A 16,040-nucleotide genomic window follows, 5' to 3' on the forward strand; every position below is an offset into this window, starting at 1 on the left:
CACACACACACACACACACACACACACACACACACACACACACACACCTGTCCAGTGAAAGAAGAAAGAGACTTCAAGTTACATACCTATTTGTGTGTTAACTGGTGTCACTGTCATGGTTCCCTGCTCTTGGAGTGTGTGGAGATTTGAGTTTTATTAAGCAAATGAACTTCCTGGTTATTTCTCTATTAACAAATTTCAACCTTAGGGAGCAGAGTTTGCTTTGAGTTGGAGCTGGTAAGTGTTTAGAATGTTGAATTTTATGATACAAGTGGTTAATACTTTATTAATTTTACCAGTGAGCACTTTTGTAATGGCAGCTTGGTTCCTTTCTACAAATCCACCTAGAGAATTAAGTGAGAAGTTAACAAAAGAAATACATAAAATATTTTGCAAACTTTAAAGCACTATATAAATGCTACTGCTACTACTACTACCACCACCAACACAACTACCACCACTACTCTTATCATTATTATTATTATTATTATTGTTGTTAATATTAAAGTGAAAAGGGTAAGGTATAAGAACACATTTTCTTGGGGTTGTCCTCTTAGATGACTGGGAAGTGGTCAAAAGTAGATGGGTTGTGGAACATGTGGAAGAGCTGATTCTCTTTATCTCCTTTCCCTTCTACTTCCACTGTATATGGCTGGTGCTCATTTCTAAGTATATTCTCTTATTCTGCTATAGTGTTTTACAGAACTAGTTTTACTTCTCATCAACTTCTGTCGTTGGTCCACATATGTGTATTTCCTTGTTTTTGTTGTTTCGTGGAGGGTGGGAGTGGGGCAGTTTTGGGTTGCTTGAGGAGATAAGTGGCTTTTTCTTCCCTGGGCTGGAATCCCAACCTCCATCCTGTTGTTGGAGCACAGTGGTTCTCCTGGGGGCAGAGTCCATGAGGTCAAAACTATTTTCATAATAAGTTGTTTTAATTTCCTTTATAGTAAATATTAATAGATATAATCCACATGAACAAAACTCTTTGAGATTCTCAATAATATTTTAAAAGTGTTAGGGGTCCTGAGACCAAAAAATTTGAGAACCTCTGTTGGAGAATCTGCTTCTCTTATGGGACACAGATAATCACAAGCCATTCACAGGTTTTTTAACTAAACTCCCAAGGGCAGAATATGACCTAGGACTTTCTTCAGTCTGCTCCATCATACTATGAGTCCAGCAGGGGTGGGGAACTTGCAGCCTTGGGTGTGGCTTTTTGACTGAGTCCAAATTTTTTTTTTTTTTGGTGAGGGCAATTGGGGTCAAGTGACTTGCCCAGAGGTCACACAGCTAGTGAGTGTTAGTGTCTGAGGTCAGATTTGAACTCAGGTCCTCCTGACTCTAGGGCTGACTCTATCCACTACGTCACTTAGCTGTCCCTATTGAGTCTAAGTTTTACAGGACAAATCCTTTTATTAAGGGAATTTGTTCTGTTAAATTTGGATTCAGTCAAAGGGCTGCACTTGAGGACCTAGAGGGCCACGTGTGGCCTCCAGGCTACAAGTTCTCCACCTTAACCTTTTGTTTTGCCATGCAACTAACTCAAGTGTCTGATTTACTAAAAACAGCAGTGGCCCTAGGGCCACCTAGTATTACAGAACTAATAGTAGTGGCCAGAAGATGGTGGCTGGGCCCATATGTGATTGTCGTAATTGACAGGTATAACCAGGCAAAATGCCCAGGGATATAATAATGTAGATTAGGGTGCTGGGTGATTTGAAGCTGACTGCTGATAGGATAAGGATGTTACATAAGACTGTATGATTCTGTATTGCAAAGCAGATTTCTGTAACTATGTTGGACTGGATGCCCTGCCCTCCAAGATTCTATCTCATTCTACAACCTTATGATTCTTTAAAATTTCAACAAGAAATCTATATCCATTTCTCACAAGTGATTCTGATCTGCTATTTAATTATTATTTGAACAATATTGCATAAAATGGGATTTTAAAAAATGGTATTGTTACAAGTGATGTTAAGTATTCCTTTGTCCTTTTGATTTCTTCCTTATAAAGTTCACAAGAAACCCAGGGACTACTGGGAATATACTTTGTAAATGAAACTTTACAGATTTCATTCAAACTCAGTAAAATGAAACCTGCAGGAGAAAGAAGCACAGGTATGGGTTTCATACACACCTCTCATCAGTGGCACAGAGCCCAGAATTATCTCAGGGAAATGGGCAAATAGCTTGCTTAGTGTTCCTGGTCCCTCTCCTCTTTTCCTCTGTTCCTCCCAGCCCCTTGTAACTTTCCCTCTGTTAATTCCTAGTAATGTCCCTAAGAGGAAAATTTGGCTTTGTGTAAAATATCCTTGTCTACTAATTTTACAGTCTGGTGTCCTGGCTAACCTGTTACAGAGAACATTTCTGGAGCAAGAACATACCTTGAGGCTACTGAGAGACAGTACACCTTGTGCCTAGTGAAGTAATGAATTGTACATAGTTTCCATTTAAATATACCTAGTAAACTTCTGAGAAAAGATTGCCTTTCTTAGAGTATCACAAAAAATGAATTTAGAGTGATTTGAGGGTGGGTTCTGGACCCATCCCTGCAGCTAATTGATTATATTTGAGCTGGTATAAATTATTTAATCTTCCTGGGCCTTGGTTTCCTAATTTGTAAGGCTATTTACTTTTGAATTCCTTCCTCCAATGACCTGCTCTTCTAGCTCTGCCAATTCCCAAACCTGAGGATCCCCCAACAATGTCCTTCCCTACCCTGGCTCTCCAGCAACCAGACACTGTTGGAGAGTTTTATTCTGATTGGGTCCCCTAAAATTGTATGTAGCCTCAGCTGGACCCTCAACATTTCACTGCAATATTTTTATTTATCTCATTATTTCTTCAGAGAGGCTGTTCCCAAACCTGTTCTCTCCAGGCCCTCAATTCCATTTCTTAGCAAATAAACTGCTTCCTACTTTACTTAGATTATAAACCCCTTGAAGGAAGAAACTAAGCCTTATTTATCTTTGTATCACTTTCATCATCTATATAGTGCATTGCATACAGTGGATGCCTGATAATTGTTTGATTCAACCAGCTCACGTTTATGTAGTGCTTTAAGGCTGTCAAAACTCTTTCTTTGGGATAACTTTGTGAGGTAAATAGGACAAGTTATTATCCTCATTTTATAGATGAGGAAATGAAATAATTTGCCCATGAGGGTCACATAGCTAGTAAGTATCTGAGGTGGGATTCAAACTCAGACCTATTGATTTCAAATCTGGTAGTCTTTCCACTATTCTATGCCTCCTTTCATGCTTGCAGCAATCTGAGATGAGTACTTCTATTTCTTAAATACTCTCTGTAGCTCCACCCACCATCTCCTTCCTTCCAGATTGAGACAAGACAGTTCTTTTCCTTACCAAGGTTGAACTTTCCTTCTATACCATGAATGCCATTCATTCTTATTCCCCAACAGAACATGTACTATAAATCATCTACTTCTCTTTTCCCTAACTTTAATGTCCCTGTTGTCTCCTTTTCCTCTACCTACAAACATCCTCAGGTTTCCCTGTAACCTAAACCCTCTCAAACTAAAAAAAAAAAAAAGCTTCATTTAACCCCAGCAAGCTATTGAACAATTTATCCTTCATTTTACTATCAAGCTTCTAATGAAAGTGCAAGCATACATAACCCCACTGACTAATATTAATTGAATTCATGAAATATGTCTAAACTATGCTACATCTTTACAACAGTTAATTTTAATGGATGACAAAATGAACATTACAGAGGGTTTGGTGATGACTTAGTGAAGGTTCTGGTGATAAATATTTTAACCACAAATACAACAGAATTGGTTAGGGCAAAATCATGTGGAGTATTCCAGCAGTCTACATTTTTGCCTCTGCTGTTTCATTACTTACTTGTTCTTCAAGCCTTTGCATTCTAGTTTCCATCCTTATCCTCAGCTGAAACTCCTTTTTTTTCTCTGAGGTCACCTATGACCTCTTAACTGCTAAATACAATGACATTTTATCAGTATTCATCCTCTTTGATAACCCTGCAGTGTTTAATAAGACTGACCACTATATAACTCCTGGATGTTTTCTTCTTCCTTGGAATTTGGGATACAACATTTTCATGGTTCTCTTTCCATTTTTGTGATTATTCCTCTTCTGTCTCTTTTGCTGAGGACACTTTTTACTCCTGCCTCCTCTATGTCGGGCATGTCTTATCTCCTCTTCTTTCTCTCTGTCCCTTTTCACTTGGAGATCTTGTCCACTCTCAAGGCTTCAATAGCTCATATCTATAGAAATAACTCCCAGATATCTATCTGCAGACTTGACATTTCCTTCTTTCTCCCCCTTCTAACTCCCCCTCCTATTTACAACTCCCACTGCACTTATCCTACTGACTGTTCTGTTGATAACTCCAATTCAGCATCTGAAATTGAGTCCATTTGTTGCTTATATCTTATTCCTTGTAATCATTCCATTTTGTTGACACTACCATTTTCCCAGTCACTGTCTTGAAAACCTTAGCTTTTTTTTTTTTTATTAATCAATTGTTAAATATTGTGGATTGTATCTTTACTGTATCTCAACCCCCCCATCCAATCCTAGCCCAGGAATTCATGATCTTTCATGTGACTTACTGCAATAGCCAATAACTTGTCTTCCTGCCTCCACTCTCTCCCCTCAAATCCCCTACATTATCACTGCTGGAATAATTTTCCAATGTGCAGATCTGATCACAACATTACCCAGGGCCAAAATCTTCAATGTTTTCCCATTGTTCATTGAATAAAATATAAATTTCTTAGTCTTTTGAGACCTTTCACCATTTGGATTCAACGTATCTTCTTGTGCATTTTCTCTCAACTTCCCCTTCTCACATTCTATGTTCTAGTCAAAGTGGACTACTTATTGTTTGCTAAACTCATCCTACCCATTTCTCCCTCTGTCCCTTTGCTCACACCAGCCCCAACATTTTCTATGTTTTGCTCTTTTAATCTCTGCCTCGTGAAGACCTGACCTTCAAGTTCAGCTCAGTTGGCATCTCCTCTATGAAGTCTTTCCTATCTTTCTACCTCGACATGATCTCTGTGTCCTTCAGTGTCCTTTCCCTTGCCTACAAACCTTTTATCGCTTTGTATCTCTCCTATATGCTTATTACATTCTAAATTTTAGTTAGTTATTTGTGACTTTGTCTTATTTCCCCTATTAGGCTGTACACTCCTTAAGGGAAGAGGAGTGTGTTGCACATAAAACATGTTTTTCTAATTGAATTGAGTAGATAGGACTAGATGATCTACATTTAATTTTATGTTTTAATGTTCTGTCAGTGTTTGAGATTAATGCATACAATGATCTCTGAATGGCTTTATTCTCTTTGAATTTTCTGCCCCCTAAAGTTGACCTCAAGTCTCAATGTAAGACTAAATTGCTAAACTTGGTGTTTGGACAAAAAAGTACTACCAGGATGTTGTAACAAATGTTTTATGCAAAGAGACTCAAAACAATAGCACAAAGAAAGGTGTGCAGACTTCCTCCATTCATCTCGGGATAATGCAACTTCTGAAAGTAGAACAGGGAGGAAGACAATTTCAATGGAAATTCAGTAAGTGATTTCCCAGTTGATTGTTTTCAAAGAACTACTTGTTTCAGGAAAGTTCTGAATAAGGTTCTTCTAAGAAGTGCTCTATTAGATGTAAGGGTCAAATCAGTTTTGGGCAGTGTGGCTCTCAGGATTTCAGTTTTAAGGAACAGCTTGGTGAGCAGTTATTCAGGAAAGGGACCACTGGTTCAATTCAATAAGCTTATGAATCTGGCACCATGACTAGGTTCTATAGGATATTAAAGAGAGGTATAACACAGGGCAAGGTTGTGCCTTCAATGAACTTATAATTTAGTTGAGGAAATAAGACTCACCCTCAATGATAATTTACATTTGTATAGACTTTAAGGTTTGCAAAGAACTTTCTTTATAATCATTTGTAAGGTAGGTATTCATTATTTACTATTTATTATCTTACCTTACAGATGAGGAAACTGCTCACACAGCTAACAAGTGTGATTGAGTATTAAAATCAGTGCTTCACTAAGGTGAAGAGGTCTTCAGAGGGGATATCAAAATGATGTAGTTTGGAAGATTTCATGGAGTAAATAGAAATGGTTGGACATGTCTAGGCAGAGAAAAAGATACTTAAAACATACATTTTATTGGTGACATTTATCTTTAAATCACAATGATTTCTGGAAAAGAACTCTCTTCCCTCACCTCTTTCCCAGATTAGTCATCCCCTGTAAAAAAGAAAAACATTTAGGCAAAAATATCCAATACAGTGATCACCTCTGATAATGTGCATATAATATTCCCATCTAGTAATCTCTCAATTCTTCAGCAGAAGGGGAGAAACATGTATTGTCTGTTCTGGTGGACCATCACTGGTTTTTCATTTATTCAGAATATGGCTTCCTGCTAGTGATATTTTCATTTATATTACTGTAGTTATTGAATATATTGTTAGTTTGCTTTTGCCTATTTCATCCTGTATGAGTACATATATATCTTGACATGTTTTTCTGAATTCTTCAAAATCACCATTTCTTATTGTACAATACATTCAGAGACAATAGTAGGAGATAGTAGTAGCGGGAGAATGGGCAAATTTGCTTTTCTCCCTTTTGCACTGGGGAAACTGCTAGCATTTCTCCATTGCAAATAATGCTAACTCATGGTTTTAAATGTGCCTTTTGATTGCCTAAAGAGGTATCCTTCTATGCTTATGCTTTTAGGGTTTTTAAACATAAATGAGTGTTATGTTTCTATCAAAAGCTTTTCCTGGATCTGTGGAAATAATTAAACCCCTTTTGTTATTTTCACAGTTCATATGATTATGTTGTTTTCCTGATGTTGAACTGTTGAAGTTTAGGGGTCTTGGGAACTCTGAAATTCAAGGGCAAAGGGCAGGGTCTGCCTGGAAAGAATTCCACCCCTCAAGCCTTCTTTCAGTCCAAGTAGTTAATTAAAACCCTGGTTGGGGTGAGGGAGATTCCTGGTGAGTATGTGTTATTTGTGATGCCAATACAAGTGGGCCAGATTTTAAGAATCTGAGCATTTGATGAAGATAAAATTGGTACTTTCATACAGAAAGACTATGGGAAGATCTGGATGGGATCTAGGAATGGCAAGTAACCTAGGGTGAGCCAGGTGTAGACAATGAAGGCCAGAATGAAAGGGTAGTTAAAGGGATTATTGACTAGAATGGCAATGTCTCAGGCAAATGCCAGAGATCTGGGTTCAGGGGCTTTGGGGTTCAAGTCCCAAAGACATAGTCCCTTCCTTTTAGGGGTCCAGCATGAATCTCATCCCCATCATTACCATCTTTGAATTCCTAGCATGAATCCAATTTAGTTGAGGTGAATTATTTTCTCAATATATTGCTATAGTTTCATTGTGAAGGTTTTACTTATATTTTTTGTTAATATTAATTAGTGAGAATGGGTCATCTTTTCCTTTCTCTGCTTTATCTCACTGAATGTCAGGACCAAATTTGTCTCATAAATTAAGTAAGTACCCTCTTTTTTTTTAAAGAGTAATTTTTTAGCATAGGTTTTAATTGCTCCTAAAATGTTTGATAGAACTCATTTGCAAATTGTTTGGTTTCAAAAGTTTTTAATTTGGTAGTAAATTTGTAGCTTGCTCAACATCTTTTTCTGAGATTGGATTATTTACTATCTCTATTGTTTGTTTTGTTAGTTTGAGTATTTTATATGTTTTGCAGATACTCATCAAACTTGCTTTAAGTGAATCTTCATTTCCACTTGGTTTGTTGCAATTCATTATGTTTATTTTCTATTTTGGTAATTTGATTTTCCTCTCTTTTTTCATAATCATGAAAGGCAATGTTAACCAACATTGTTAGTTTTTCCAAAAAGCCAGTTCTTACTTTGGCTTATCAGTTCCACAATCTTCTATTTTCATGTTTCTCTATTTCCCCTCTAATTTTAAAAATTTCTTCTTTTCTATTTAAGTTTGATAATGTAATTTCTAGCTTTTAAAGCTCAATTAATGGATTTCTTTTTTTTTCTATCTTGTTAACATAAATATTCAGATATAAAATCTCCTCTGGGGATTTTTTTTAACTCTTAAGGTCTAGTATGTTGTCTCATAGTTTTGATTAACTATAATAATTTACTATTTCTATTATTTCAACTTTGACCTACACTTTATTTATTTATTTAGGCTGTCATTGCTAAATATTTATTTAGTTTTGTGTCTTTTGTTTGTTTCCCTTAGTTGATACTATTTTCATTGCACTCTAGTTTATAAAGGATACATTTATTATTTCTGCTTTTTGTTTGTGATTCCTTTATGTCCTAAAATACTATCAATTTTTTGTAAAAGATACATTAAGATGCCAAGAAACAAGTATATTCATATATGTGCATCCCATTTAAAAGTTGCCATAGGTCAAATCTGATTTTCCCCACAACTTGTTCAGCATTATAATTTCCTTCTTAAGTATCTTTCTGTTAGATTTAACCAACAATGAGAGAAGAATATCAAAGTCTACTATTATTATGCTGTTACAGTATTTTTGTAATTCACCTAGCTTTTCTTTAAGAATTAATCTACTATGCCATTTGTTGTACATGTAATTCATATTAGAAACTTTTCATTGTGAATAGTACATTTAAACATAATATAGTTTCTCTGACTTTTTTTTAACATTATTAATCTTTTTGTTGCCTTATCTGAGATCATGATAGCAATGCTTGCTTCTTCAAAATTGTCTGAATTTTTACTTTATGTTTTTGCTTTAAATGTATTTCTTATGTGCAACAAATTGTTAAGTTTATAATCCATTCTTCCATTTATTTTTCTTTGTAGGGGAATTTAATTCATTAATATTTAGAGTTATAATTTTCAAGCTCATGTTTTCTTTCATCATTTTCATTCTCTCTCTCTGTCTCACCCATTTTATCCTTCTTTTCTCCAGTTTAGATTAAACTGTAGTATTGAATTCTTCCTGTTACTCCATCCATTCTTCTATTTAGTAGTTTTAATTTGTGATATCTCTTTTAAAGAAGTGCTATTTTCATTAACCCCCCTTTTCTACTCTTTTCTTTTTCTAGGATGCTTTAGTATATTCCTAGAAATGTTAATTTTCAACAGACGTGGCAGGATATAGTGGGAAGGCTTATTACTATTATTATAGGGGCCTGTTCATGTTCTGTTGTTTTTCCTTTTGGCTTATCCTTTTTTATGCCATTCTATCCTTATTTTACACCCTGTTCAATACTTTCTAAGCTGTACCCACTCACCCCCTTGGGGGTGGGGTGGTGTCTCAATAATTTCCTTCCAAGAGAAATTTTTACCTAGACGTACAACTCCATTTTGTAAAAGCTCATCTTCTAAAGGTCTAACCTTCACTATCTCTCCTCTCCTCTTTAACTCTGCTCAGTAGAGTTTATTCCAGAACTTTCTCTTATCTGTGGGGCAGAGGCACAACATTGCAAGATAATTCCCTTTCTGCTAATGGGAGCCTCTCCCACTCTTCCCTATGTGATCTGCCCCTCAATGTTCTAGTCTTCCTCATGTGCTTATGTGTTTTTGGGTAGATTAAAACCTTTCTTCTTGTGTCCTAATGAGAATTTTCCTATTGCCCTCTACTTCCCATTCCTTTACCCCAGAAGAAGGAATTATTTATCTGTATTATCCCAATGCATATCTATGAATGGGGGATTAAATTTTTGCACTGAAATTTGATTTCATATCTTCCATTGCTTTGAATTTTTCCTGCTACATATTTTGCTCCTCAGATTTCTCCTTAGCCCATTTTCTCTTTTTATAATCTCAGTGTCACTCAGGCATTCTGTATTATTTTTAAAAGAAAATTAAACAAAAGAACTCCCCCACTTCCCACTTCATGAGGTGAAGCTTTAGTCATAGGTAAAAAGATTTCATTTCTTACACTTTCATTATAATGTAGAAGTATTTAATATTCTTCTATTTGATAATTTTGTAAAATTAATACTTGTTCACCCCTGAGAGCTTTATGAAAGACTAATTGAAATTCTTTTCTTTTTTTGAATGTCTGATTATTTTCTTTGATGTTTTGACAGAGTTTTTCAGGATGTTACTGTTGGAAATCTGTATATTCTCTCAATATGTACTCAAGATGTACCATCTATTTCCATGGAGGAGGAATTTTCTGCATGGTTTCAAAAGTATGGCATTTATATGTTCTTTTTCATGATTTATTTTTCTTGGAAGGACTATAATGCTTAGATTATCTTTTTTTTTCATCTTATTTTCAAGTTCAGTAGTCTTGTTTTTTGGAGCTCTAATGTCTTCTTCTGAACTTAAAAATGTATTCTATTATTTTTCCTTCTGCCTTTATAGTCATCTTATTGCTTCTTCTTCTTCAGAATTTACTGTCTCTTTTTTCTGGTAGCTTGTTTGACACATTTATGTCTCTCCCTTCCCCTCCCCCCCATTTTTTTCTTTCTTCCCTCCATAAATAGAGCCTGAAAACTTTTCTGCAATTTCTAGTCTTAGAGATTTGCCAGGGGCACTGGTGGTTTGAAGATTTCCCCCCCAGGGTCTTATTTCCTGGTACTGCCTCTTTTAAAGATCTCTTCCTTAAGAGCCCTAATTTTTGTCCCAGTTTCTTTGACATTTTCAGTTATTTCTTTGATTGCTCTTCTGAATCATTCTGTAGGTTCTTGGAATTTTCATTTCAGGGAGCCGTGCTGAATTTGTTGTAATGTCTTCTCTTTTCCTCAAGGGATTTTGACTTAACTTCCTTTTTTCTGCGAAGTGTTTGTCTTTTGACATAACTCTTTTCTTTGAATGTGTGCCCATTTCTTCTACTCAGCTTTTTTTCTGTCTTTATCAAGATTTTTATATGCTGTTTTTATATAGTATCCTTGATGCAAATGTGATTCTTGCTACAAGATCTTTGCTCACTGAAAGCTCAGCATTGTTGTACCCCTCTTCCAGACTTTGTACCTATATTATGTGCCCTGGCTTCCTTCAAGTCTCAGTTAACATCTCATCTACTCCAAAAAGCCTTTTCTGGTCCTCCTTAATGTTCATGCTTTCCCTCTGAGATTATCTCTAATTTATCTTGTATATATCTTGTTTGTACATAGTAGTTTGCATGTTGTCTCCCTCTGTCCCCTGCCTCCCCTTAGACAGTGAGTTCCTTGCAGGCAGGGGCTGTTTTAGCCCTTTTTTGTATCTCCATCACTTAGTATAGTATCTTGTACATAGCAAGTGTTATAATAAAAGCTTGTTGTCTTGACTTGGCTCTTTGGTCACTGGTTGGATGGATTATATAGAGTTTGTAGTCCATAAGGGGTGAGAGTAAACAGTCAGGGTTATTGTTGCAGAGAGACTCAAAGGCCACTGTAGTTGGGTCTGTTATTCCCTTTTCTCAGTTGTACTTCTGGACACCACTCTCCTCTCTGATACTTCTTCCTTCAGTCCCACTGGGAGTGAATGAGTTGATCAGAATTTTGATGGGGTGGGGGAGTAACTCCAGGAAACTGTTATGAAGCCAGGATGTTTCCAGAAGTCTTTGCAATTAGTTTTCTTCTACATCTTTCACTGGCTTTGCTGGTGGCCTGTTTCTTCCTGTACTGCCTTAAATAGTTGCAACTAGTGCTGTACTCCTGTCACTCTCTTTCCCCTACACTCTTTATCTTACAGTTTCCACACTTCTCCATAGCTGTCCTCTTTCCTTCCTTTTGAGCTGTGGGTTAGTCTGATTCTGAGATCTCAAACCAACCTGGGAATGGAGAGGAGTCCTCCTCCCTAGGACACTGCATCTGCAAAGGATGCAGGGTTGTAGGTTTTGGGAGAAGCAAAGGGGGCAAAAAGAGCCTTGTTTTCCAAATAAAAATTTTTCTCTAACATTATTTTAGTCAATAATTATAGTAATAATAACAATTCTCTCTGGAGATTATATAAATTGTTTGGGACTGTAATACATGAATGGGTTTTGTTCTTGGTCTACACTAGTGGAGAGAGTACACACATTAATGAGATCAGGGATCTATTAATCTAATAGTTTATCAATCAATTATTTATGAAGTGCCTAGGATGTGCCAGGCACTGGGCTAGGTACTGGGGATACAAGCAGTGTATGAAATAATCTAGGTGCTTACATTCTAATGAAAGCATGGAAACAAAGGGTAAAATTTCTTCAGGACAGATAAGAACCCCTTTCACCTTGATTTGCTGACATTTTTACATTTGTGATAGATACATGAGACTTTAGCCTATCTGAATTAAAAACTTGCATTAGTCTCCTTCTAAAATGAATGGAGGGGGAGAGGATGCATACTTAAGAAATGGTGCTCAGAGTCACCTTTTGAAGGATGGAGCACAATGGCAGACTCCTATTAGATTGACGTAGTAGGAGGAAGGGGAGGGGAGGGAATATTTTCTTGAGCAAAAGGAGGCCTTAAGTACCCTGGACCTTAGCCTAAGTCTGACACTTTTATGCTAAAAGGTCATAGAAACAGAAAGCTGGAAAGGACCCCAGAGATCCTGCAGTCCAGGGGTTCTTAACCTAGCATCTCTGAACTTGCTTTAAAAAAATATTTAGATAATTGTTTTTCAATTGAATTGGTTTCCTTTGTAATCCTATGTATTTTATTTTATGCATCTGAGAACATTTTTTTTTCTCTGAATGGGTCCATAGGCTTTATCAGACTGCCAAAGGGGTCCATGGCACAAAAATGAGGAGCCCTGATCTAGTTCAAACTCTACATTTTACAGATGAGAAAACTATGGCCCAGAGAGATCAGATGACTTGATTAAAGTCACACCACCAGCACCTTGCAGAGCTGGGATTCAACTCTTAGACCGCAAATCCAGCTTTTTTTTTTTTTTTAAATTATACAAGCTGCTAGATTTCTTCAAAATTCTCTCAGTAAATTAAAAATTGTCTTTAAAGTAATGTGTAGAATACAGATGAACAAATGAACTTAGAGCTCCCCATACAACAAAATATTTATAGCAGCACATTTTGTGATACCAGAGAACTAAAAACATATTGATTGGGGAATGGCTAACCATGTTGTGGTACATGAAGATAATGGATTATTACTGTGCTGTAAGAAACAAGGAGAATGATGAAGCATCTAAAAACTGAGGAACTAATCCAAAGTAAATCAAACAGAGTCAGGGAAACAGTATACACAATGACTATAGCATTGTAAATGGAAAGGACAATAATGTAAAACAATTGAAATTGAGTGTTGTGAAATTTTAAAAAAAACAAGCTTAGCTTCAAAGGAGGAACATTTGAGAAGACAAATTATAATTTTGGAAAGCTTCATATGACGTCAGATTTTTTTTTTGATGGACTGATTGGTTTTGCTGAATTTTTTTCTCCTTAAAAATGTCTGTTATAAGGGATAGTTTTCTACTAGGATACCGGAAGAAATAAAGAGGAAATCGAGACAACGTAAAAACAAAAGATAATAGAATCTTAGGATCAGAGTTGGATAAGTCACACATAGACCAGTCTTTCCCTGGTCAAGAATTCCTCTGCAACAGGTCTGCACAACCTGTGGCCCGATTTCGGCCCACCAAAGGGTTTTCCTTGGCCCATGAAAAATGTAGAGGATGTTTTTCTCTACATTCTTTTAGGGCCACCCCAAATCCTTTGGTGGGCTGCAAGTTGTGCAGGGCTTCTCTGCAACATACTTGTCAAACAGCCTTTGCTTGAAGATTGTTAGGCTTCACATGTTCAGTCTTATCCATACCATCTGCCTCTTTACCATACCATCTCCCACCTAGACTACATAAGAAAGAAGTATAGCACATCTGCTAGCTCCAGTGACATCTTACTTGTTGTTCCCCAGACAAGAATGATACAAATAGGAGGCACAGACAAGCAGGGAAGGTGTAAAGGAGAAATGGGAAAGTACATGTAGGAAGGAGGGGAAGAGGACACAATGCATTGGAGAATGTAGGCAGAGGAACTGCTAATCAGAGTGTTCTGTTCCAAACCACGAGTTAATCATTTCAATCAACAGATTAGCACCTCAAAAGTTGGGATCTGTCAGATAGGAAATGGTTCTAGAAATTAATTCATCAAATATTTACTTAACACAATGTGTGCGAAACTTTATGCTACTGTTAGGGTTACTCGAGATACAAAGAAGTATGATATTCAGTCTCTGCTTTACAGATATTTACAATGTAGATATAAGTTGTAAAAAGTTAAAAAGTTCAAAATAACAATCCAAAGACCTCAAGGAGGTAACATATGCTAAATGCCAAGTGACTGATTCCAAAGGGCTTTAGAAGTTTGCAGGATAGAGATTGTTTACCTGGGGCAGTTAGGGATTTGTTAAAAAGGTAGAATTAAGGGTTAGAAAGGGTTTAGAAAGTCGGTAGAATTTGGATTAGAGGAGAGACTGTGAGACAAGTAGGTGAGAAGGTCCTACGTAATCTTATTTCACTTTGAACATACCAGTTTACCTCTTAGGCTTACAGTAAAAAAGACTCACCTCTTCCACCAGTTCCTGTCAATTTAGGCGAAAGTGATACGAAATGGCAGTTAATGGCATAACGGAGAAAATCTTGGATTTGGAGTCTTTAAAATCACGATTCAGATTGCTGTTCTGCTACCGCTACGATCTTGTGCAAACTACAGCCTTTCTTAACCTCAGTATGCACATCTTTAAATGAAGGAGTTGGACCTTATGATTTGTAAAGTTCTATCCGGTTTCAAATTCTACGATCAGAGGTGTTTTGTGTACGGATTTGGGGGTGGCGGTCGGAAGCGGGGAGGATTGGTTCTAAATTATAAAGACCTAGTAGATCCTCTCCGGACCTCTGTTGGTTTGGAACTCAGCGATAAAGACTCTCTGTATAACACATTTGACACAAAACGGACTCCAGCTGGAAAGACCCCAACCCCTATTCATAGTGCCACAGCTCCCCGCTTCTGTGACCTTTATCTTCTTTAAGCGTCCAAGTCCACTGGAGCATATTAAAAGCCTCTGGCTCTCTGCCGCTTCCCACCTTCGGGGCAGAGGCGGGGGATGGGGGAGTGGGTGTTGGGGGCACAAAAAGCGCAGGCGCAACTTCAGGTAGGCTATTGAGCTGTTCCGCACTCATTCCTGGCCACACCTCCCTAAGGGTGGGGCGGGGAGGAGCCCTAGGGGCGGGGTTGGTGGAGCTTTCGGCTCCTAGCGCGAGTAGGTGTGGTGAACCAGATTGTCCAGTCTGCAGTGGTGGAAGCATCATCTTTCTCGGCTACGCGGAACAAAGCAGATTAGTAACCAAGGTCCGCCGGGACGCGCGCCAGCCTAGGTGCGAGGACTGGCGCAGGTGAAGCAGGAGGGGGAGAAGACATCTCTGAGACCGGCGAAGACTCAGTTCGAAGAGGTCTAGACCCAGGCTGGGTGCGTCCGTTATTCAGGTGCGCTATTCCTTGGAGGAGGTGAGGGATAGAGGAGAAGCCCGGTTCCTCTCATCGCCCCCCACCCTCCACCCCAAGCTTGCGCCTAAATCCCTGGCATCTTCGCTCTCCCCCTCCCCCCATGCCCCAGCTGGGCGGTCCTTTTTCTGCCCCTCCCAGCCACCGGGACCGGTAGATTTACTCAGGTGAACTTGCCTGTGGAGTTTTAATCCCTGGGAGTTTAGCTGTCAATCCAAGACCTTTCCACCTTGCTTCATTTGGTCAGATTTAGTGCTGAAAGGGACCTTCGAGGTCCCCTTACGACGGAGGAAACTGAGGACCAGAGAGGAAGAAGGAACTTGATTAAAGCTACCTAAACAATAAGTAGCGTAGGCAGAGTTTGAATCCTGAATGTTTGACTCCAGATCTCGAGTTCTTAGGTCTACATCACCTTAGCCCCTGGTTCAGCAATCACTTTTCACTTAGGCCTGGAGGAGGTGGTGACAAGAGTAGGAGCTAGGAGTGCCAGTACCTAGAGCCTGGTTTTCCTGATGCCTGCTCAAGGCTCTCCAGTGTTTCTTCTTCGGCAGTGTTGACTTTTTTCCACCCTCTGCCAACAATCTTTTCAGCATCAGCAATGCCTTAAGTAGCCGAGGAT

The 16,040-nt window shown here is 38.0% G+C and overlaps 1 protein-coding gene across 2 annotated transcripts in view; it reads left to right on the plus strand.

The window, feature by feature from the left end:
* Positions 1 to 15,208: 15,208 nt before the first annotated feature.
* The window catches only part of TC2N (tandem C2 domains, nuclear), a 54,871-nt gene continuing 54,039 nt past the window's right edge, over positions 15,209 to 16,040 (plus strand). For both annotated transcript variants that reach the window (XM_027870239.1, XM_027870240.1), the window contains exon 1: positions 15,209 to 15,403. The gene's annotated coding sequence lies outside the window, so the exon portion shown is untranslated. The remainder of the gene's footprint in view (positions 15,404 to 16,040) is intronic.

Source organism: Vombatus ursinus, unplaced genomic scaffold, assembly GCF_900497805.2.
Source record: "Vombatus ursinus unplaced genomic scaffold, bare-nosed wombat genome assembly UNPS02014794.1, whole genome shotgun sequence".
Lineage (NCBI taxonomy): Eukaryota > Metazoa > Chordata > Mammalia > Diprotodontia > Vombatidae > Vombatus > Vombatus ursinus.